This window comes from Mesoplodon mirus (assembly GCF_964341445.2).
Source record: "Mesoplodon mirus genome assembly, chromosome: 18".
NCBI lineage: Eukaryota > Metazoa > Chordata > Mammalia > Artiodactyla > Ziphiidae > Mesoplodon > Mesoplodon mirus.
The window spans coordinates 57700517-57706808 of record NC_138994.1 but is presented as its reverse complement, the minus strand read 5'-3'; positions in this window follow the sequence as shown (position 1 = coordinate 57706808).

Here is a 6292-nt window from a genome sequence, read left to right as displayed (position 1 = left end):
TCCAGGTTGGCCACTCCTGGTTCCCCAACTTGGCTCTGCCTTGCCCTGTGAGGATCCCATCAGCCCTCTGGATAATGTTGCTGCTTTTCCCAGCAACAGGGAGACCCACTCCTGAGCCCTTGTGGGCAGTACTTATTCTCTGTCCTGTCCCTGACTCATAGACAGAACCCAGGCGCTTTCCCCAGCTGCACAGAAAGTGTGTGCACGACCCATCCTCAGCACCCAGTGCTGCCAGGAGTGTGCCCCCGGCTGGGTGACCTGGCTGTCCCCAGATGGTCTGGAGTTGCTATACTTTCCGTGGCCTCAGCCGTATCCAAAGCAGGATGAAGCCTGTCCCCAGGGAGGGAACTCAGCTGAGCCGCTGGTCAGGCTCTGAACTTTGACCCTGGTTCTTGTCCACTTTGTGATCAAGGGCCTGCCTGGTATCTCCATTTGAGAGGCCACTTCCTCTGGGATAAAGGTTCTTCTAGGAAGGGAGTCCTGTTCCCATAGCTGTCTCCCTACTTCTGGCTGCCATATTGCCCTGTTCTCACGGCGCAGAACTCCTCATTTGGCCTGCGCCTGCTGGTCTGCTTGGGCCTCCTCCCATTGAGGCTGTGATGCTGCTTGCTGTCTGATTGTAGCCATCTATGGGCTGGCCAGCAAGTCTCTGACCCAGAGCCAGGGGGGCAAAGCCAAATCCCCAGGACTCTTCGTGCACATCTGCACTTCCAAGTCCCAGGGTGAACCGGCAGCAAGAAGTGGACTGATGCTTAGGATCTCAAGAAATCCTTTCCTTCCTATGCGCTGACACCGAGTGGGTATTCACCCTGGTGAGTAGTCACATGATGGCTGATAGCTTGATCCCTCCCTGGGAGCAGGAGGGGGAAACTGGAAGAGCGTCTCAGGGTCTGGAGTCGGGCTAGAGTCTCTGAGCTGCTTGTTTTGGGGCCACGGGCAAAGGTGTTTGGTGGGGGAGGGTAACCAGCATTCCTGGTCCTCTTAGCATCACCTCTTCCCTGCCTCCCTCCCCCTCTGCCCCTTGCTCACTCTGCTGGTGGGTGAAGTGGAAAATAACCCGGCTCTTAGGGGAGTGTGTGTCTCTGCTCTTTTCCCTGGCTGCTAATGGAACTGGCAGTTGTCCCCAGCCATGTGTGTCTGCCCTGACCCTCTGAGACTGAGGGTGGAGACCAGCCAGGGGAAAGGACTTTGCTTGGTTATGTTTCCCACGGGGCACAGAGCTGACATCATGCAGGCAGAGCAGAGAAACAGAGCAATTGATTTGGAGGTGGAGACTTGAGAATAATAATCACAGCTTCCATTTACTGAGCGCCTCCTGTGAGTCAGGCAAAATGCAAGTTGTTCTAGTTGCATTGTCTCATTTAATCCTTGACCCCAGGAGATAGGGTAGGGGTTGTTATGCTCTTCTTCTGCAGCAGCGACGGAGGCTCAGAGAGGTGACGTAACTTGCTTATAGTCACACAGCTAGAGAGTGGCAGCGCTGGGGTCTGAACCAGGACTGCCTGACTCTGAAGTTCTTTCCTGGTGCTGTGGGAAGGTTCCCAGAGGGTGCCGGTGTGCTGTAACCCCTGGAGCATGGTGCCGCATACCTGAGTCCACCTTGGATGGGTAAGGAAAACAGGCAGGAAGCCTGCCCACCCAGAGAGGGGTTTCCCAAGGGAGCCTGAAACTGCAGAGCCTGAGAGACCATTGGAATCCAGGTTGAGGGGCTACCTGAGCCATACCCAGAAAATCAGGAGTGTGTGTCATACCTTTTGAACTTTTAAAGTCACTTTTTCCTTTTCCTATGGTCACACTATACAAACTGTGTGACTGTATCTAACCGTGGATGTGTTGACCACCTGTGTTGGGCTCAAGAAATCCAACTCTGGGAAGACCAAGTGATAAGCCCCTTGTTGAATGGGTGAGGTGAGATGAGGCTGGACGTGGCCTTGAAGGTGGCCAATGGAAGTGCCGAAGCCAGCTGGAGCTCTTGAGAGGAATGGGGCAGTGCAGTCCTGTGGGAAGCTGGAGACCAGCTCAGTGCAGCTGGGCACTTGGCATGGGCCAGAGGGGCTGCCTGAAAGCTCTTTGCATATAATAGGTGCTCAATAAATACTTGGATCAAGAATAACTGGGCTCCATCCAGCGTATTTATCATTCCCCTTGCATAAAAGGAAACAAATGAACGTTTATTGACCATCTACTATATGTCAGGCACACTGTTAGCCATTCTCACGTATGTTATCTCAGGTAGTCTGGGCTTTTGTCAAAGCAGGATATTTAAGCCTCCACGTGGGGGAAGCAACACATGATGCCCCCAGAAAAGCTCCCTCTGCCTGCAGAAGCACGAGTCCCATCATTTGCCCTGTTCTGCGGGGGAGCTCTCTGGGGTCCATTCTCTATCTCCATCTTTAGCACCCCTCGTTCCAATCTTCCACTTCTGTGCTTGTGCTGCGGTGTTGCTTTTGATGCCACATCCATCCCCTGAGGGGTTATAGAGTGACTGGCACTGAGAAGCAGGAGGGGACCTTGGAGGCGCAGCGTGGTGAGGATTCCAGGGCTCTGGGTCCACCCATCTCAAGTCCTGGCTGCTGTCTTGTCCTGCTGACTTGCTGTGTGATCTTAGGCAAGCCACGCCCCACACCCCACCCGACAGCTGGCTTCAGATTCTGGAATATGATGGGGATTCAGGGAAGGACTCAGTGTCTTCTTAGGTCTTTCCTTGCATTTGGTCCTGTTCTGTGTTTTTTTCCCTCTCCTCACTGCCAGGCATAATTAATCACGTGGGATTTGTGAGCCCTGGCTCCACCCCTTTCTGGCTTTTTGACGTCAGGCAAGTTACTAACCTCTTTAAGCCTCAATTTCCTCATCCGTAGGGTAATACCCTCCTTATGGGCTGTCGTGAGGATTCAATGAGATAATGCATATAATCATGGAAAGTGCCCGATCCGGGGCCTGGTGCGGGGCGAGTGCTCAGAAGAGGCTCAGCTGATGTTGCTTCATCCTCCTCCTCCTCTTCCTCTCCTTCCTTCTCACCATCGTCTTCACGGGGGAGCAGGATGGAGCCAGCCCTGGCAGAGGGTGGATGCAGCAGTCACCAGGCCCTGTTCTGTTCTCCTGGAAGAAGCAGTCAGGACTCTGGTTCTGTTCTGTCTCCCTCTCTTTCCAACCATCAGTGTATTTCAACCACTTTGAATTCCACTGTCATTTGGTTTGATCTCTGCCAACCCCATCTCCTGGGGCAGGAGCAGAAAGACTGTCTGTCTCTGAGTCCCTAGGAAGAGGAAGGAGGAGGGCCAAGGAGAAGCCAGTAGAGATGAGCCTAGAATACCAGTCAAGTCCAGACTGGGAAAAGGTCCTGGGGCAGGGGGTGGTAAAGGAGAAGGGGGAGTGGGTCCCGCCTTGCTGCACCCCTGAGGCCCGGGACCTGGGCAGCTGGGAGGATGGCCTCTGCTTCCCTGTTCTGAGAGATGGACAGGCAGGACCGGAAGACCTCTAAGGCCCCAGCAGTAGCACTCTTGGGTCCTACAGCCTGATGACCTGTGGCCTGACTCCTTCAATGTCATTTCTTCCTATTTCACCCCAGGCCTTACCACCCCCAAGGTCCTCAAGCCTTGTAATTCAATATTTCCTGCAAACTGTTACTGACTGACATTCATCAAGCATACCCCAAAAAAGCGGTCAAATGTTTGGGTGGGGACAGTAGGCCACAGGGCCTGGAGATCACGAGTAGCCATACTGCATGGTGGAAAAAGCTCCCAACAGAGACTAGACTCTGGTCCCAGCTCTGACATGAATTACCTGGATGACCCAGGAGGAGTCACTCTCTGGGCCTCAGTTTCCTCATCTAAGAAATGGGTGAGTAGGCTTGATGACTCCTGATGGACTCTCAGCTCTATTCATCTGCCTCTGCGCTTCTCAGGGGCCTCAGGCTATGGCCATGGTAGGGATGCCTGGGTTCCCCACTGTCCGCGGACCCCTTCCTCCTCCTGGACCCCAAGACCCTTCTCTGCAGAGTCGAAGCTTTACCCTTTGCCCTCCCTCCCTGCTTCCTCCCTTCCCATCCTCTGGTGTCTGTGAGCACCTGCAGTGGAAGGCACTGAGTTAGGCCCCGGGAGTGCGGGTTGTGTATGGAGATGGACACAGTTCTCTCCGCAGAGGCACTTATTCTGGAAAAGGCTCTGTGTGCATGCAGACACAGCATACGTGGGAGGTGGGAGGTAAACAGGAGGTGGGAGGCCACGGAGAAAGTGAGAGGTCTTGAGGGAGGCCTGGGGAGGCCACTGGGAATCTTCACGGAAGGGGCAACATAACTGTATCTTTTTTTTTTTTTTTTTTTTTTTTTTGTGGTATGCGGGCCTCTCACTGTTGTGGCCCCTCCCGTTGTGGAGCACAGGCTCCGGTCGCGCAGGCTCAGTGGCCATGGCTCATGGGCCCAGTCGCTCCGCGGCATGTGGGATCTTCTCAGACTGGGGCACGAACCTGCGCCCCCTGCATCGGCAGGTGGACTCTCAACCACTGTGCCACCGGGGAAGGCTCCATAACTGTATCTTGAAGGATTGCACAAGAAAACTCCCTACTGACAGGGGAGCATAATGGCCTCCTGGGCACAATGATTAGCATCAGCAAAGCAGGGGTGCTTAAGAATGGGAGGCATGTTTAGAGAAAGAGGTTCTAGGTGGTGGGAGGGTAGGTTGTGTCCAGCAGCGGGGAGTGTGGAAAGCTGAGCAATCAATGAGTCAGAAAGGAGGATCTGGGCCAGATTAGGGAGGACTTTGGACTGTATCCATTTTATATAAACCATGTATCTATTAAAAAAGATGATAATAATAGCTAACACGCGGCATTCATTCTAATTCAGAGGCTGTTCTAAGCATTCAGTACTTGCTCTGTTTTATCCTCCCTCAATCCCTATGACATATATACTATCAGCATCCCCATTTTCCAGATGAGAAAACTGAGGCATGGAGAAGTTATTTGCCTGAGGTCACAGCTGAAAGTGACAAGGATTCAAATCCAGGTAGTTGAGCATCATAGCCTGTCCTCTGAGGCACCAAGGGGGCGTGAAATACAGCCCCCAAAGGGTGCTGGCTGCCCCGGGCCCGAGGTTTTCCTCACGAGGCTGGGCCTCCTCCCTGGCTGGACCATCCATCACCCCTCACCTACCCTCTCAGGCAGATAGGTGAGGGATGGCAGCCAGGAGCCTGGGTTCAGGGAGCATCTGTGCTCAGTTCTGAACATCTGCCTCCATTTTTATCTGATTACTCCCGTCTTCTCCCTGCTGGCAGGAAATAGCACCTTCTTTCCGCGGTCTTAATTAAGCCGCATTTTTGTTTTTATTTACTTAGCACCAGCGCACAAAGTATCTCCAGTGCACAAATGAGGAGTGGCACGTGAAGAGGTGGGGGCCGTGCTTGCAAAGTCTTGCTGTTTGAGCCAGGGAGAGCCTTGGCTACTGACAGGTACACCCCACAACCGTCAAACCTTCAAGGGCACCCCACTACCCACCTGCACCAGCCAAGAAGGTCCACATTCCCCAATGTGTCAGTCAAGCCTCTCCTTGATTTCGGCCACCTCCACTATTTAGTAGTTCTGAGACCTTGGCTAAGATGCTTAACTTTATAGAGCCTCAGTTTCCTCATCTGTAAAGTGTGGTTAATGATACCCGCCTTTCAGAATGAATGTGATATAAATGATATTCCCTAAGCCTCTAACCTGGGGCCGGCACACAGTAGGTGCTTAAGTACTTTCTCCGTGCTTTATATCATCCTCCCCAAGCCCCTGTGGGGTGTGTACTATTATTATCCCCATTTTCCAGAAGAGGAACCTGAGGCATGGAGTGGTGCAGTTACTTGTCTAAGGACAGGTAGCAAAGGTCAAGCGGCAAGGGCTTCACATGCACCAGTCTCTCCTTCTATCTGGGCCACCCTTCCACGCACAACCTGTCCTTCGTCCAAACGACATTGCTTGCTGCTGCCATTTCCCAGCAGCTCTGCCTTTGCTCATGCGGTCCCCTGCCCCGGGCTCCACACTTTCAGGTCTGTTTCTACTGCTGCTCCCTTCAGAAAGCCTTTCCTGATTTGCTAACAGAACGGAATTTCTCTCCCTGCTCTGAACTTGTGTCTTTCTTGGATTTTAAATGCAAGGATTTGGACTCAAATCCTAGTTCTGCTACTTAACTGCAGGGAGTGACCATAGGTAAGTCACCTGGTTCAAATCCTGCCCTCACCTTTGACTTGGCTGTGTGGCCTCGGGTGGTTTAAGTGAGTCTCTGTTTCTCTCTGTTATTATGAGTGGAAATACCACGTGC